This window comes from Typopeltis vanoorti, chromosome 24 (genome assembly GCF_054136105.1).
Source record: "Typopeltis vanoorti isolate ZY-2024b chromosome 24, IOZ_Tvanoo_1.0, whole genome shotgun sequence".
Classification (NCBI taxonomy): Eukaryota; Metazoa; Arthropoda; class Arachnida; order Uropygi; family Thelyphonidae; genus Typopeltis; species Typopeltis vanoorti.
Genome location: NC_143572.1, coordinates 5,656,279 through 5,675,724, shown reverse-complemented (window position 1 = coordinate 5,675,724; position 19,446 = coordinate 5,656,279). Strand labels below are relative to the sequence as shown.

General features: G+C 35.0%; 1 protein-coding gene across 1 annotated transcript in view; it reads right to left on the bottom strand.

The window, feature by feature from the left end:
* Positions 1 to 19,446, bottom strand: part of Mhcl (Myosin heavy chain-like) — a 719,798-nt gene that overhangs the window by 426,706 nt on the left and 273,646 nt on the right. The gene's annotated exons all lie outside the window — the stretch shown is intronic.

The following is a 19,446-nucleotide window of genomic DNA, read 5'->3' as shown; positions in this document are numbered from 1 at the left end:
ATGAAAACAGAAAGATTACCAAAACAAGCCTTCAAGTACAAGCCATTAGGAAAAAGAAAACCGAAAGAAAAGAAAGAAGGACGTCCTCTTAAACGATGATTTCTAAGGCCAGAACAGGCCATACTAGGCCTAAATCCTTGATTCGTATGATGATGATGATGATGATTGATACAGGATTCCAGTAATCTGTTCAACAGATGTTGTAGTCCTGTTTCAGTGTTTGATAGTAATGCCTTGTCATCTGCGTATCTTATTGCAAATATCTGTCTACCTCCAATCTTTATTCCTTCTTCCGAATTCTCCACTGCTTCTTTTAGCATTGCTTCGGAATACATGTTGAACAAAATTGGTGACAGAGAACAGACTTGTCTTACTCCTCATCCAATGATGCCTGGTTTTTTTGTACCATATATGTCTCTCACCATGGCAGTTTGTTCCATATATAGTGAGATAATTAGCCTTCTGTCTTTCCAATCTATACTACTCTTTTCCATTACTTCCACCATCTTATCCCATTTTACATAGTCAAAAGCTTTCTCAAAATATATATAACAGATGTTAACTTCTTTATTCACTTCTAGACTTCTTTCACTTACTATTCTTAACAGTCCAATCACATCTCTTATTCCCCTACCCTTCCTGAAACCAAACTGATCTTCTCCAAGAAATTCTTCCACTTTAGATGCAATTCTTCGTGTTAAGATTCTCATAAGTATTTTTGATGTATGGGAAATGAGGCTTTATTGTTCTAAAATCCTTGCAGTTCACTGCATTACTTTTCTTTGGTATAGGTATAAATATTAAGGTCATAAAATCTTTTGGTAGTTCTCCTTTGTTATAAATTAAATTAATTATTTTGGTTATTTCTTCAGTTCTTTCTTCTGAAGTTGTTTCATGAATTCTGCAGGTATTTCATCTTTTCCTTCTGCCTTTCCTCATTTTAGTTCTTTAATGGCCATTTCTACTTCTGTCTTCAAAATCTCTGGGCCTAGATCATCTTCATTTACCTTCTTTATATCTTCTAATGGAAACTCATTTGGTCTATTTTCCTTGTCATATAGATCTTCAATGTATTCCTTCCATCTCATTGGGATTTTATCTTCTTCAGTTATGATTTTTCCATTCTTATTTTCTATGCCTCTAGCTCGAATTCCATTTCTCTTGTGATTCATGCTTCTTGCTTTTTCATATAAAAGATCATACCCTCCCACTCTCTCATAATTTTCCATTTCTTCACATTGTTTTTTAAGCCAATCTTCTCTACTTCTTTCTGCTTCCCTTCTCAATCTGTCATTCAGGGTTCTATATTGTATTTTCCCTTCTGGAGTGTCTTTATTTTTCCATTTTCTTCTTTCTTCCATTAGAGAAATCATCTCATTAGTTATACAAGGTGTTTTTTATTCTTTTAGCTCTTATATATCCAATTTCTTCTTCTGCAATCTTCTTTATTTTCTCTTTAACTTGTTCCCATTTCTTTTCTGGATCTTCAGTTCTGACAAAACTTGTTTCCTCTAATTCTTTCTCAAATCTATTTCCAAATTCCTCGGTATATTTTAATTTCCCTAAGTTCCAATTTTTCCTTTTCATAGCTTCTTTTATTTTCTTTAGTTTCACATTTATTTCTATGAATAGTAGGTTGTGGTCAAAGTAAATATCAGCTCCAGGATATGTGCATGCATTTTTTACACTATTCTTGTATCTTTGCTTTACTATAATGTAATCAATTTGATACCTTTCCGTATCTCCTGGTTTTTTCCATGTGTATAGTCTTCTCTTAGATTTTTTAAACCAAGTATTTGTAATTATTAGCTTATTTTCTTTACAGAATTCCATTAACCTTTTCCCCTCTCTCATTTCTATTACCTAGTCCATATCATCCTACTACATTCCCATCCTCTTCTTCTCCTACAACTATTCTTTCTATAACTATTTCTAATCTAGAGTTTTTTTAATAACGTGGTGATATATCACATTATTAAAACTGATGAGACCTCAATAAAGGTCAAAACCAATCTAGGTGATGACTCTTCCTATAATGTATAGTAATACACACTTTTAAAATGAAGTACATTTTGCATTATGTGATACTGAAGCAACTAATGTGATATATATACAAATGGGTAGTCATGAAGATACTTCATGTGCAAATTTTTTGTTTACTTAAGCTTGGGAAAGAAATCAACATAGGAATATATAGTTTAAATTAAGGGGTTTTTGAATCCCACATTGTTTCAAAACTGAATAAGAAACTCAAAGATCGGAATCAAAGAGTTTCATGCCGAATATAGTAAACCATAAAAGTATCGGCGAATACTAGCGTAAGACAAAGAACGTAATCCAACACTAGGGCAACTCATTGCAAAGGTAAGGAAAGTTCTGATCACTATTCTTAGTATTTCCCATAATGTAAAACCCATCTCCTAGGAGATGGGTGATGTTATACATTATGGTGGAAGTTCTCTACCCAGACCAGTTTCAACCTTCATTGAGGTCTCATCAGTGAGTAGGTAGACCAAATTAATACTAAGAGTATAGCGAAAAGAACTTATATACTCTGCTATACGAGTTGTCAAAAAAGTGCACCCATTAAATTACTTAAATATAAAGAGCCAATAGGCTTCACTTCGGCGATGCAACATTATTTAAATTAAGGGGATATTGAATCCCACATTCTTATTATAAGAGTTTCTTATTCGGTTTTGAAACAATGTGGGATTCAATATCCCCTTAATTTAAATAATGTCACATCACTGAAGTGAAGTCTATTGGCTCTTTATATTTAAGGAATATATAACTTCTTTCAAAGTATAATATACTTTGTAACCAAGCAAAAAATTTTCAACAGCTCCACTTAATATTTATCACAACTGGATTGTGACTGAATAACAACAGTTTCTGATATTTACTGAATTTCTACACTTAGTGGTTTAACTTTATGCAAGTGCTGGGTTTAAGTTTTTGATGCTCATAAGTAGTATTAGACATTAATTAGATTTTTAGGCAAATATATATATATATATATATATATATATATATATATATATATATTATTATTTCCATATTTATAACATTTATAAAGTTACAGAATACATAGTTACTTGAACCGTAATTCAAGAAAGAAGCAACGTGGTAAAAACACACAGGTGTATAATTTTACTCCCAAACATATGAGAACTTAAATTTCGAAGCCATCAAATAATGATCACTACAATTCAGAAATATCAATAAGTCCATTGTAATTAGTAAAATTAAAACTCTTATATAATTATTGCTAATGGTTAATCAAAATAGTTTTTAATGTACTAAACAAAGAATGATTACTGGTATATGAGGACTACTATATAAAAACATTCATACTGCAATATTGTTCTGTATGTGTATGTCTCACCCATGAAAGATGTCAACCTACTATACATTAGTAGGTTGACAGGTGTTCAATAAGAAGGGTGGAGATCTCATACCAGGTGATGAAATTCAACTGCCACCCAAAACCATACACATGCTTGCAATGGAATTTGAACCATTGCTTCATGAGTCAGAAAGTACGAGTACTATCTGCTCAGCCAACTGGTTGGTCAGCATTTGGGAAGGGAGTGATCATCTCCCCCCCCCCAACAACAACATTACTGTACAACATAGTTGTACCAGTAATGAGTAGATGATATACAACACCTCTTCTTCAATTACCAATCTCACCATATTGTGGTGTAGCTTGTCAGAACAAAAAGAGTGGCTCTAGCATACCTAGCAAGCATTCCTGCTGCACATACTGAATCCACTAGCTGATTAGATTACCGGAAATCCCAGTTAGCTTCCTGCCCCCCCCCACTTATTAGAAATCTTGAAGTGGTGAATTCTGTGTTTGGTCTCCAAAGCAGGGATCCCGGTTTCTATCACCCCCCCCTTCTCCATGCAGTGTAAGCAACACCTTTCAGGAATCAATCGCTCAATACATGGAGCAAAGATGAAAGGTATGCCAGTTTACTTGGAGACCTAAACCTCTGCCATTTTGAGGATACAGCAGTAAAATGTTAGTGTTGTAGGCTGGTAGTACATACAGGCCTGAATCCATTAGTAACATTTCATAAATTTTATTGCTGGCATATAATTCTGTTGCCACATACTCTTCCAGATTGTGCTTGCAAGGGGAATCCAAGTAGTGGTAGGCACTATTGAGGCCACAATATGACAGGGAGATTCGTCACTTTCTGTATTGGTACTACCTCCAAAAGAACCTCCACATTGCATGTTATTACTCTACTTTTCATTAAATTCATAATCAATAATGAAGCATACAACAAAATGACAGTGTCGCTATGACTGAAACCAATTTCAACAAAAATATACAAATCAAACTATACAAAACAACCCAAAAATTCCTACAGAAATCCCATTCACATACACTTCACTAACATTCAAAACATAAATGCTATGAAAAATTATGTTCATTATTTACAGATATCTAGACCACACTTCCTCTTGACAGAAAAACAAACTGCATCAATCACAGTCTACCTTCACTTTCCTTTTGCCAAAAGGATGTGCTTTTATAATATGTAACATTGTTTGCCAGAGAATATCAAATTTAGAATCTTCTGCTTTCGACTTTGACCTTCCCCTCCGGCTTAAGGTTTCCTGGCATCATTTAGTAACATTTGTCTACTGTATTTACTACTGTCAAAGTTCTGAAAACTACTTTTCTTCACCAAGCTTTCTCTGAAGTTTGACCTCCTGCAGTTCAGCTATCAAATTAGTGATGTCTTCCTAGACATAACTGTCCACAACTCCAACTGGTTTCCTTTTTCAACTACCAACCAAGATGGATAACATCTGGAAGTATTTGATATAATCAATGATATAATGCAAATTGCACATCTACCAACCAAATTCTTAATCCTCTCCACTCTCCTAATACCCTTGAGCTTTTTTTTTTAACCAGTACTTCATCTAGATATACTGCTGAGGTCACCTCCCATTTTGATAACTCAGATCATTATCTTATATAGAGTGTATAAGACGGTGATCTTCCCTCTTTTACCGAATGCTTTCCATTGAACTGTTCCTGACCTTGAGTCCATTACAAAAGTGCCAAGTGGGATGACATTGAGAACTTCTACTCTTCCTTCAATGTCAGAAACTACTGATTCTCTATTGATCCAACCACATGCTCTAAGCAAGTCATAGAACTTATCCTCCCTGGCATGAAGGTCTTTTTGTGACTAATTCCATCCAAGATTCCCTTCTACTTTCAAAGCCTTAGTTCTGAGGTTGTTTCTTCAAGAAGGCAACTGAAGAAAAAAATTCAGTTTACCACAAATTAAGCTGCATATTCAGTCTATGCTGACATGCACAACAAAGACAAAACAACATCAACAAACCCATGTATGACTTCATAAGGGCCAACAGCAAAAAAACTCGACTCTGGTCAAATAGCAGCTGTGCCTTCTGATCCTTGCAAAGGCCATTAAACAGAACTTCTGCTTATCTGTTCCATCTCTCATCCTGATGGTGCCACCATTCTTATGCTTAAAGATAAAGCTGACCTCCTGGAATCACTTCCTTCAGCCCCTGCACGAGATATCCAAGGCAAAAAATCACCCATACCAGACAATCAGCACCATATGTCTCCTGTGGATTTTTGGCAAAGGAGACATCAGAGAATACCATATACAACTTAGATGCCAAAGTCTTCCAGTCTAGCTTTATTCAAATATTGTGCTACAGAGCTAACACCCATCCCATATAATCTGTACAATCTTTTATACTCGTGCTACACTGAAGGGAAACTAAAAAGAGCTGATTGAAAATTTTAAGGTACATCGCATTAAACGACATGGAATTAATAGAGCATGCTAAAAAAAAATTCATATGTTTATTTATATATTTAGTTTGGGTGTTAGTTCAAAGATAATTAAAATATTATTATTATATACATACTCTGGAGGTGTCAGAATATATATTATTATATACATACTCTGACACCTCCAGGGAGTCTGGGAATCATCAGTGGGGGAGAGAGGTTTTGTGGGTTATACAATGTCTAAATATTTATCACATCTTTTTTTTGAACACACCATTCACTGAAAATACACTAACAAAACCCAATGGCAGCATATTCCAATTGTCAGGAGAAATAACTAAATCCCATAATGTTTCATGACCACAGTTTCTCAGCTTCCAGGTATGAACACTTTCTCTCTTTCCCCCTCCCCAAGTAGCCATTTTCTCAACACATCATGAGAAGTACCTAAATCCCACAATGTTTCATGACCATAGCCTCTCTCAGCTTCCAAGTATGAAAAGTCTCTCTCTCTCTCTCCCCCCCCCCCCAAGCTGCCATAAGTTGCGAAATGTTTCTTGTATCTAACAACCATAAAAATTTAACAACCATATTTATTTAGATCAGGTTGGTTTTTAAAATCTGCTGCCTTAATTCCAAAAAAATCTTTCAAGTTTATATTTGTTGCAGTGAAGTACAGCAGTTTTGTTTTATTCCTCATTTGATTCTGTGCAAAGTATAAGAGACATGGTCAGCTAAAACAGAGTGACCATAGTTGTACAGTAGATATATTTCTTGTGTTCAAGATTGATCTCCTAATTTCTCCATAATATGACATGTTGCAAGAACAAGGAACTTTGTACGCATCTGAAACAGAGAGGGAAGGGAGCTGATCTTCAGGAGAGCAGATAAGGGCAGCCAGCTTCGTATGAGGTCTGAAAGCACTGCAGATTCTTTAAAATTCTAACTTTTTTCCTGAGCTTCCAAAGATATAGGGAATAGCAATAGCATTATTATAATCTGTATGTTGATGAGAACGTGAGGTGATGGAAGGAATAACTATTTTGTTAATCTTAAACCATTAAACCTATCCACACAAGTAGATACAGTAGATACATATACAAATTTGCCCATTATCTTCCTCCCCTCTCAACAATATCATATAAAAAAATCCTTGTTAACAGGGCCTCTAATTCTGATCCAAAACTAGGCTTTCCTCACAGCTGAACTCTTCTTTATGCACCCTACCTTTCTGTTCGATGGTTATAATGCCAAAGAAATTAAAATAGTTGTTTCTCCTATCCTATCACATCCTTTCACTATCTCTGGAGTGATCGTGAAGATTTTAGAGCAGTTGGTAAGAACTCGCACACAGAAATGGGTGGACAAACAAACAAACTACACTTTGAGAGGAACTGCAGGGGTTCACTCAAGCGAAATCAGGTCTGAGCAATTTGCTCATATTTCACAATAATGTTACAGAAAGTTGGATAAAGGGAATGAATACACTATGATACTGTTGGAAGTTGCTAAGATATTTGATAGGGTACCACATGATAGGCCATTATATAAACTGGAGAATATGGGATTGGAATATAAACTATTGGCTTGATAAGTTGGTTGCTGATGGATAGGTATTAGTAAATGGTATATGTGAGTGGAGGGAGTGAATCTGTAGATTTAAGGTGACCAGTAGTGTGCCCAAGAGATCAGTCCTTGAACCATTGTTGTTTTAATGTATATATATTAATGATATGGAGGGCCTGATAAGAGATCTTCGATTGTTTGCCGATGATGAAAATAGGCAAGACAATCAAGGATGGTACTGATATCAGCATTTGCAGGGTGAAATGAATAGGCTGGAAGTGTGGGTAAACAATAATGGCTAAGAATTAAATGTTAGCAAGTATAAAGTTATAAACTTTTGCACAATGAGATATTTAACTGCATATAGTACAGTGGTGGGATTATGCGTGGAGTAACTCACGAGACTAGAGGTAGTAAGTTCTGTTGAAGTAGTAAGTAGATCTAGTATGAATGAATTTGGGGCAATGTTTTATAGTGTAACTATGCACTGGTGTCCAAAACTTAAGGAAAAACAGTATTTTTGAAGATTACAATTGCAAATTCAGAGGAATCAGCTTTTGACAATTTGTATAACTTATGATTTCGAGTAGAAAGCATTAATTTCTTAACTACGTCCATAGGCAATTTGTAATTTTTACCAAAAACATTGCAAATTTAATTTGCATGAAATTTATAACACATTTTTTGTGTTATAAACTTCTGTAGACATAACTTACCTGTATATGAACATTTTTTCATATACAGGTAAAAATGTAATTTGTTCTTAGCTTTTGGATGCCAGTGATCAATAATATTTCCCAGGTTTTCTACCTAGCATCAGAAGAACATAATTATAACTGTGACAGGTATACAGCACAGAACCTTAGTTCAGTGCTATGTGCCTGTCATGCATGATGTTGGTTCAGGTAATGTGGTGATTGCACATTGTTGTCCTACCATGGAAACCAATGTTGTGAGCCTTCAGTCTGAATGTTTCTGTGCAGATTCGTGTTCCAGTTGATACCTGCAGCTCCGCATTCAACGTGTCTGCTGACAAATGGTGGTTCTTATACATTATCTTTCGTAGCATCCTAAGGGCATGTTTGGTAAGTGTGGTTGATCTTCCACTGTGGGTAGCACTTGTAGTCAACTCCCTGCACTTCTATCTCAGTATGTTATTACTAATTGTTGACCTGGGGTGACCCAATTTGTTGACAATTTACCATACAGATAGGCCAGCAAGATGGCATCCTATCACAATGTCTCTATCAAATTCCATCAGTTCCCTTCTTGCAGCCATTTCACACAGACACAGTTGCACTAATTTGTGAACATCATATTCTTCCAATTTATATCAGCTAAAAACATGTAACTCGTTACATGAAACAATATAAGTTGCCCATGGGGTGTGTCCATTGACTTCTTTCCAAGCAGTGTATGTATGTCTAGAGTTTATGGGATCCAATGTTATTCACTTCACCCAGTAACTTACAGGGCGCACACACACACACACTTAGCATCACAAATGAAGATTATTAGTAAGTCGCTTGCCAGTAATGAAAGTATTTCTATTCACACCTATTCTTTCTCTCCCTTATATTTGTAATTCTCATATTGGTTCATTAATGATCATTCACATATTTACCTCTTTTAGCCAATGAAATATATCAATCAAATAAAGCATTCTCCTTTAATGTTCTCTAATACATCTTAAAACAAATGTATTCATTTCTTCCCCATGCAAATTTTGTTACAATCAAAGAGCCTTCACAATATGTAGTGCATCTGCCAATATGCAAACTGTTTTCTCTTGCCCCACCAGAAGGTTAAGTTGGCAGTGACAGAGTTCCAAATGTCCCTACATGAATGTGTTAAATGCTACTCTACTCTACAAAGAACTACTATTTGATATGCTACATAAATAATGCATTTTTATTTGCCCACGTGGCTGCTATACTGAGCATCTTTTTAGCACATCTAAACAACCAACATCCTAGGATCTGATTTATATTAAAAAAAAAAAAAAAGAAAACAATGGAAGTCAATCCTTCCTAGATATTTTGATTACACATCATCCTGAAGGATTCTTGGCATTTTGTCTCTATGGAAAAATCCACACACACACACACACATACATACATACATTAACAGTCAGAAAAAAGAAAGCTTCATGAGAAAGCTCACTGATTTACTTTTCCATATCTTGTCCACTGCTTGTAGGTTTACTTTAACTTTGTTATTGAGGCTCTTATTTCTTTCGCATAGCCTAAATCAGTGCTTCCCAAACTTCTGGATGTCAGGGCCCCCTTTGCAAAAATTAAAATATTTCACGCCCCCCCCCCCTCGAAAAAAATCGTAATAGAGAGATATATTATTATAATATTTATAGTATTTATATTCAATACAAAACATACACAGTGAATATTGCAAAAATCAAATGCAAATATTACATTTTTTGCCTCTTACCGTTTGGTTCTGAAGACGATGCGGGCTGTTCTGGTAAAATATGAAATACTGTCCTTTTTTTTTTTTTTAGTCTGTTTCTGATTGTCTGCGGGATTTTTTTTTTAAATTTTTTTATCAGCCACTTATCTATCTCAGGGTTAAATTTTTTAACGTAAAATAGATCAAATAATATCACCACTTACCGATACTGGCACACCACAGATTGATAACATGAAATTAGTGAATATTACCTGAACAAGGGAATCCCTCGGACCAGGAACATTTTTCTCTTTTGTGACTTTTCTCCCTTTAACGTAATTAAGCCTAACGTGAAACAGACAGCAGAGGCAGGTTATTAAAACATGCATATGATTGGTGCAGTATTAACAAAAGATCGTGCAACCGAAAGACAAAAGCATAGCTGACAATTGAGTTGAAATGCTAACTCTCTTCAACCGAATTCCATATGTGAAACTGCCATAACATTCATTATACATATATATATATATATATTACTTAGTTTTAACACTTTTACGAATTTTAACATGTTCGGTTGAATTTTATTGCTGCCTTGGGAAATCGAACTCACACACATCTAATTAATAACAATAGTTTTTAGTTAGATACTGTGTTTGCCCATGCAACATATAGTTTTGTTTCTGTATGAGGGGACATGTGATTCATTAATTAGTGTGTTTTTATCCCAGTTGTCTCTAATCGCACTATTTGTTGAGAAATATATTACACAGACTCCTCATACCTTATTCACTGGCATAATAAAAGTACTTGTTTTGATTGCCTCTGCAGTATAGTGGCTGTTAGGGAAGGGTGTTGTTTACCACTGCAAGCGAGTTACTATCTCCCCACATGAACTTGTTTAAACCATTTTTCATGTGTGAAGTCTATGCGAAACTTTTATTGGTAACAGAAAACTAGCTCGGATGACAGTGATAATATAAAACGAGTTTTGATATGTATATAAAGTCAATATCAGCAGTCCCTGATTACGAACGCGTGATGAAAGGGACAGGAAGATTTGGAGCTTCCCTGGCGAGCATTTGAAGTAAATACAATTAACCACTTCTTTGAAATGAAACATATGAATAAGCAATATTTACTAATATTCATTAAGCGTTGAAATACGCAGGAAGCAATGTTTGCGAACCAACATCAATGTGTGAATTTTTCCATTAAATATAAAAAATAACAAAAAAGAAATAATAAAAGTTAAATACATTTCTTTTAAAATAAAAAAATTTACTTAGTCTTAAAACATTTTAAATTTGTTTTCATTATTTCACGGCCCCCCTCAACAAAACCTACGTCCCCAAGGGGGCCGGCCCACAGTTTGGGAAGCGCTGGCCTAAATGATATATCATGTTGCTCCCTAGGTATACAAAATTCCTAACCTCTTCCAGCTCTTGTTCGTTGACCTTTAAATTTCTCTTTAATCCTTTTCTCTATGAATATCATTGCTTTTTATTTTATCAATGTTCATTATCAGCCCATATCTCTTTCTTTCTTCACTTAATTCAGCACTGTTCTTTCTAGTTCTTTATCTTCTTCAATAATGACTATGTCATCTGCAAATTGCAAGTTCTTTATTTTAGTAACCTGAATTGAAATTCCTTTTATATTATCTTTTATGACATCCATTATTCTTTCTAGAAGCAGGATAATGGTGCATGGGAGATATTGGGTCTCACTGTCTAGTACATTCTGTTATCCAGAACCATCCTTCTATTTCTCAACAGTTTCTCAAAGTAGCCTATGCATTGTCATTGATGTTTTGCAAGAGACATACTACATTCTTGTCTACGCCATAAGATTTGAGTACAGTGAATGCCACTTTCTGATCTATACTGCCAAATACTTTCTGAAAGTCAACAAAACAGGTATAAACATTTTTATTTTTACGAAGAGCTTTCTCCACAATTAATCTTAACATTAGTATTTGATTAATAGTACTTCTGTCTCTTACAAGCCCTGCTTGCTCATCTTCAAGATTTTTTCCATTAGTTTTCTTATTCTTTCTGTTAATATCATCTGAAATACTTTTTCCACATGACTTATTAGAGCCATTTCCTGTAATTTTTGCAGTCCATTTTGCCTCCTTTTTTGTCAATAGGTATTAGGAATGATATTCTTGATTCTTTCGGTATTTTGCCTTCTTCTCATGCAATGTTACATAACTGGTATAGTTCATCTATTATTACCTCCCAACTATGTTTCAACATCTTTCCAGTGATCTCATCATTTCCAGGGCTTTTATAGTTTTTAGATGTTTTAATGCCTTTACAACCTCATCCCCTCAGTATATTTGTTTCTCCATCTCTGCTTAGTAGTGATATTTCCCTCAATTCATCATCAATTAACTTCTTTTGGATCTCAACATCTCCCCATGTCTTATATAACTCTGAGCAGTATCTTGTCCATCACTTTCCTATTTCATCAAGATTTCACCACTTTATTTATGACTCAATGCCTTGGACTCGATTTCTTGTTGATGTTTCTCATCATATTACATACTTCCCTTGTTCTGTATTCAACAAAGTATTTATCAATATCCTTGTACTATTCCTCTGGCCATCTTGAGTTGTCTCTTCTAATACATTTTTACTCTATACTGTTCTTCCATTTCCACAGAGATCTCTTTCTTAGTCTTGAAACCTCTTTTTTCATGAATCTTCCAAAGAAGACATGGATCTCTTGCGAGATCCACATCTTCTTTGGAAGTATTCTCTGGGACTGCTTGTTTTATTGCTTTCTTGATTGCAAAAACCACTTTGTTGTTTCTATCCTCCAGTTCCTTTTACATAATGAATTTTAGTTCTTCCTTGAGCATTTTCCTATACACTTTCCCTATAATTTCCTCACTCAGTGGCTTCATATCTCTGTCTGATTCTGAAACTGTTCCTTTACTTGTCGCTTGAGTTTCAACTTGATATTAGCAATCACTAAGCTATGATCCGATTCCATATCTGCTCCTTAAAACGTTTGACACTGCTGAACTAAAAGAATATACAGAAATTGTAAAAGAGCTAAGTCATGTGTAAAAGTAGCTAAACAAGTAAAAGTAAAAGTAGCTAAACAAGACTTTGGTAAGAATATAGAAAACAAATATCAGAAAGGTGGCAAAATGTTCTAGAGGCTATTGAAAAAAAAGCTTAGATATAGAGGAATAAAAGTTACATGAAAACTGAAGATATCTGAAGTACACTGCTCAAAACAATTAGGGGATATTTTAGTTTCTGTTGGATAATTATAAATTTCCGCAAATAATTATAACTAATTATAACTGCCAGCCTTGTTGGCCGAGTGGTTAACATATCTGCTCTCCAGCCAAAAAGCTGTGGGTTCAGATCTCGCTGTGGGCATGGATGTTTGTGATTTGTAAAAATAGTGGTGGTGGTTGGCGTTAGATGGTGGTGGTGTAGATGAAGATAGTTGCAGTTAGTGGAGTGGTGGATACGGAGAGTTGTAGAGCAGGTGCCCTCCCTCGATGAGTCTTTGGACTCCCTGGAGGTGTTATGTAATAATAATAATAACTATTGGGTACTTTATACATGAATAAATATTTCTTACTTATGGATAGGGTGTAACTGATGAGATATTGTTTAAATAATCGATATTTATTACAAATTTAACAAATTATACATTTTAGCATGAAATAATTTTAACAAGAATATCCCCTAATTGTTTTGAGTAGTATAGTTACTATGAAAGAAAGTTAAATGAAACATGCAGTAACAGAACAGCAGTAGAAAATTTTCAAGAGAAATGCAAACAGGAGTACATATCAATAACTGAGGTAGAAAAAGCCATCAAAAACTTAAAATGTAGAAAGGCAGCTGGAGTAGATAAAATTCAACAAGAAATGTTTAAAGTATGGAGGTATAAAAGTTTTTCAGTGGCTATTCTGCATAATTCAGAGAAGCTAGTCAGAAGGTCAAATTCTAGATTATTGGAGTAGAGCTCTAATAGTTCCATCTATAAAAAAGGGGAATAAAGCTCAATGTGAGAAATACAGAGGAATTTCTCTACTAAGTGTTCCAGGTAAGATTTCTGCAAACATACTTGAAAAGTGGTTGAGAAAGACTGTGGATAGAAAGAGAACAAGCTGGGTTTGGGCCAAATAGAGGATGTCGAGGTCAGATTTTCACTTTATGACAAAACAGTTCAGAAATCATAGACATATGACAAGGACCCGTACTTAAGTTTTATAGATCTGGAAAACATATATGACAAGGTTCCCAGAGAAAAGATGTTCAAACACTACAATTATATGTGATAAATAGAATATTATACAGAGCAATACATGGTGTACATCTAAGTCACCAGTTAGAATTGAGGGAAATACAGGAAGCTGGTTTGATGTAAAATCAGGGGTAAGATAAGGCTGCACATTATGTAAGAAAGTGACATTAGGCTGGATAATGGAATTGGAGATGTCAAACGTAGCTCTTTGCTTTATACAGATGATGTTACACTCCTAAACACACCCAGTGCAAATCTCCAAGTTTCTCTAAATAAATTGAATGACAGCTATAACAAATTTGGCATGAAAATCAGACCAAAACGATGAAAATAGGCAAAAACATATGACATGAACACATTAACTTCATTTTGAATGGAGAGCCTGTAGAACAAGTAAAGTATTTCAGCTATTCAGCATAGTTTTTAGTGAAGATGGAAAGTTAAATTTGGAAATAGACAACAGAATAAGCAAAGCTGGTATGGTGGGTAGCCAGGTCAATAATTTATATGGAATAAGAGAGAAATTAGCCAAAACACCAAACTAATAGTATACAAGACAGTGTTCAAACCAGTTTTAAGTTATGGATCTGAGAGTTAGGTTAGAAATAAAGTGCTTGATCAAAGGCACATGGAGTATAAGGGTTCTGAGAAAAATTAGGAAAGTGAACAGATGGCATCAATGGCAGAATCATATTAAAAATAAAGATATTAGAAAGGAAGTTGACACTATTAGTATTCAAGCATGAATAAGCAGAGTTAATCTAAGATGATATATCCACTTAAATAGAATAGGCGAGGAAAGGTTAGCAAAACACCTGTTTTGCTAACCTCTCCCAAAGTACAACAAAGGTTTTGCTAACCTTCCCCAGAACACACACTACAGCAAATCCATCACTATCCAATATATCTGGGGCACATGCCAAAATGGTAGAAAAGAGACCCAGAGGAAGACCAAGGTCTAGGTAGATTGATTGAGTCAGAAGTGCCTTAAAGGCATGAAAGGCATGACAATACTGGAGTGCTGACAAGTAAAAGACTGATTTGGAGGAAAGTTGTAGATCGAATATTAATAATAAATGTAAACTTAATGATGTAGTGCTGTCATAGTAGCCTGAATACCCCTTGAGAGTACATATTACAAAACATCATTCGTGGCTAACAGCTACAAATCCATCCTTCTGCTTCTCCCCCCCCCCCTCCAAAATACACACTACAACAAATCCATCACTATCCCATATATCTGGGGCATATGCAGAAAGTTAACAAAAATGTTAAAAATACAATTTAATGACCACATTCAGCCTATACAAAAAATTAGCATCTCTTATCCACTGTTCTAAAACCAGTTACACTCTAGATTTGCTTGGTGCCTTACAGCTCTACACTATCCTGTGGCTAAACAAGCCAGAGTAAGAGAGGTTGCAGAATCTTTAAGCACAAAGACTACATCCAGTCACTATATACATAGTGCTATGACACTTAGGATTTGGAGATTAAGTTTTGGATTGTCTTGCAGGGAATGTGTTGAAAAAAAATATAATTTGAAAAAGGGCAATCTTAATTTATCCAAGTAAGCAAAAATACAAAAGACTACTAAACCTACACCTTAAAAAAATATCCAAACTTCAACAAATTTGGATGCATAAAACTAGCTCACATCTAAGAAATGGTCATCCTCATAGTATCAGTTGAAAGGCCAAGAGAAACCATTGAAGTCCACTAAGGGGACTTGACATGACTCTAAATTTATTGAGGTTTGAATCAATTCCCTAAGTGGTTTTCAAAAATGGATTAAAATTTTCAAAATTTGTTTCTTACAATTTTCAAAAATTGTTAGAGAGCAAGTGGATAGCATACCCACTTGCTCTCTAACAATAAGTTGCAGGTTTGAAAATCCTGCCAGTCATGGTGGGTTGTAAATAACTTTAGGTGAGATATAAATTTTATTGCCAAGTGTGAGATTACCATCCTGCTTGGTGTTAAAAGACTTTTCACTTGGTTGTAAATTAAATTAAAGATACCAAAAAAATTATAATCTTGTTTAATCCTTTATTCACGTGCAATCAAACAAAGTTTGTGCATGAAGTATCTTCAAGACTAGGTTACTCCTATATAGAGGCTAATGACTTCATACTGATTGCCTTGGTATCTCATAATGCAAAGCGCGCACACACACACACACACGCACGCACACACACACACACACACACCCGTTCAGGTGTGTATAATGCTATGCATTACAGGAAAGGTCACTACCAAGACCAGTTTTGACCTTTGCTGATGCAAGTTAAAGTAGAGAGTTACCGCTCCAAAAACTCTGAATGATCTACAAGAGCACTCTAAATCTCACTGAATGACCCTAAAGAATCATTGCTGAACTCATCACTCCTGACCTGAATCACTCCAGGAAAGGAAACTCAGTGGTGGGTCCACTCATGACAGGTAAAAAACCTGCCACTGAACAGAGCCTCTCTACTACTCCCCAAGAAGCAAGCAAACCCAAAGATGAACGTTAAATGTCATCAGTGGGATGCAATCTCGTGAGTGGGAGCCTGAAGCAGAAAAGACACCAAGAGTGAAGTAATGTATAAGTCATATATCTCCCACAAGAGTGAAAAATTGTAAATTAATTAAATTAAAGATGCCAAGAAATTATATTCCTGTTTAATCCTTTATCCAAGTGTAAGCAAACAAAATTTGCATATAAATTTCCTGACTAGGCCACTTGTACATAGAGGCTAATGAATCACATTAACTTTATATATGCCTCTATATACAAATAGTGTAGTATAGTTGACAAGATTATTTATGTGCAATCTTTGTTTGCTTAAACTTGGATAAAGGATTAAACAAGAATATAACTTGTTGGTAGCTTTAATTTAATTACCATCTTGCTTATTAGCGGACTGAAGTGGCTTTTAAATACAGTCATCCCTCAACTTACGTCGGGGTTCCGTCCCGGCAGGACGTAAGTTGATACATTAAATCAACAGAATTATAGGGGTTAGGGACTTAACCGTAATAAGTATACTTTGATTTCAACTTTTAAACCTTATAAAACTGTACTGTTACTGTCACTATAAAACAGGAAAATAATCACCCAAATCTTTCTCCATAATCACATCTTCATTACCTTCCCTATGCGAAGGACTAGGCTGCAGCTCTTCTGGCGTGTAACCTTTGTTTTTTGATGAAAATGTCCGAGGTGCTTTGCTTATTCCTCTTCTTCTTTTCACCATAAATTTGTTTATAGCAAACAATTGCATCATGTACTTTCTTTTCTACTAATAAGTAGCATTCAACATTGGGGTCCATGTCTTCAGCCATTTTGAGAACATCGCTAACTTCAGAGTACATTTCTGCAAGACCCTTCACTGTGAATTATTTAACTACCTCTTCTTGTTTCTCTTTTCCCTCTTTCTTTTCTTCCTCTTCTGCAACATGCTTTTTCCTCCAGTTTGACTAATTCTTCATTGGTCGACTCTTCAGGGACACTTTCTATGAGTTGAACTATGTCATCATCATTCACTTTGAGATTCAGGTTGTTTGCTAGGCCCACTATTTCTCCACTCAATTTACAAAGTGCTTCATTTTTTTCAAAACTTCCAAAATCATGCACAAACCTTTTCAATGTCTTTTTCCATATACTACTCATTTATTGAGAGGTCACTTTGTCCAAAGTCACAACAATATTTTTAATAGCATGATAAATATTGAATGCTTTCCATAATTGCATGAGAGCATAATCATTTCCTTCAGTGGCAGAAATGGCTTGTGAAAAAGTTCTCCATGGATAATAAGCCTTAAACACTGAAAGAAACACTACTTTATTGATAGTTTGGATGAATAAAGTAGTGTTTGAAGGGAAAACCATGACCCTGATCTTGGGGTGAAATCACCAATGTAAGGTGGATGACCAGAAGCATTATCTAGAATTAATACAATTTTAAATTTTACATTTTCTTTCACACAATAGCTTTCCATTTCACTCGCATAAAAGTTGATTAAGGCCTCCTCAAACAATTTTTGAGTCATCCAAGACTTCTTATTGTTCCGATAATGAACCGAAAAAGTATGGTTCCTAATTCCTAATGTTTTTTAAGGCTTGTGTATTCTAACTGTGCCATATCACAAATGGTTTCAGTTTATATCCAGCCACATTACCCCCTAACAGAATCGTAATATGATCTTTAAAAGCTTTGAAACCAGGCTGGATTTTAGTTTTTGGTGGATGAATGTCAGCTTAGACATTTTTTTCCAAACCAAGGAGGCCTCATCCATATTAAATATTTGCTGTGGCAGATAATTTTCCTCTATAATAATTTTATTCAATTTATCCACAAACTTCTTGGAAAGCTTCTAATCGGCACTTGCAGGTTCACCATACATTTTCACATTATGCAGCACAAAACTCTGCTTGAATTTCATGAACCAACCGGAAGAAGCGTTTAATTCGTAATCAGGCACAGCTTTCTCCTTCAACATGTTGAAGAGACTTAGTGCCTTAGCAGTTATGGTCATAGTGCTAAGGAGTATATGATTTTGGTTCAGGTCCTCTATCCATGATGCAAGTAGCTTTTCCATATCACTGATAGGACCTTGTTGTTGCTTCATCACTATCATCAATTTAATGGAAGCAGATCCTTTCACAGTCTCTATGATTTTATCCTTATTTTTCAAAATGATCGTCACTGTAGAATGAGATCATCCAAAGTCATGTCGGGAGGTCACATTGACAGGTTTACCAGCTTCATGTTGCTATATAACTGGTAACTTCGTTTCAAGATCAATTGCTTGCCTCTTTTTCTGTGATTCTTCACTAAGTTTTTTGATTGGGCATGTAGTGGCCATATTACACAAAATATTGCAAAATATTTAACAATAAACAAACAAATAACCTATTTCTCAAACACAAAATCAACAGAGTAACTGTTGAAGACACTTGCCAATTGCTGAGGGAGGTTGCTGTAGAATATGGTGTTGCTACTGCGCATGATGCAATGTTGCTAAATAGAAACCTTTTTACTTTACGCTAGCTTGTGTCTTGTTTGAAAGTATAGTCGAAAATATTTTTTACTGCCTTATGGGATCACAGATGTATCTTCGAACGGACGTAAGTCAAGGGACTGTGTGTGAGTATGTATATATCACATCCCATGTATGATGATAACATCCTGTAAGGTTAACAATCTTTAATGAGTAGGAGTCACATGACAAAAAATTGTGCAATTTCTGACTTAAACCTACTTTTATTCCTTTGCCTGTGTGCTGTTCTCTAATGATGATAGTTTGATAAAATAGAATAAATGTTAATTAAATTGCGTTAGGTATTATATCACCTATGGTACTCTTTTCTAAAAATACCATTACTGTGCAAAAAAGTGATGATTTTTTCCCTC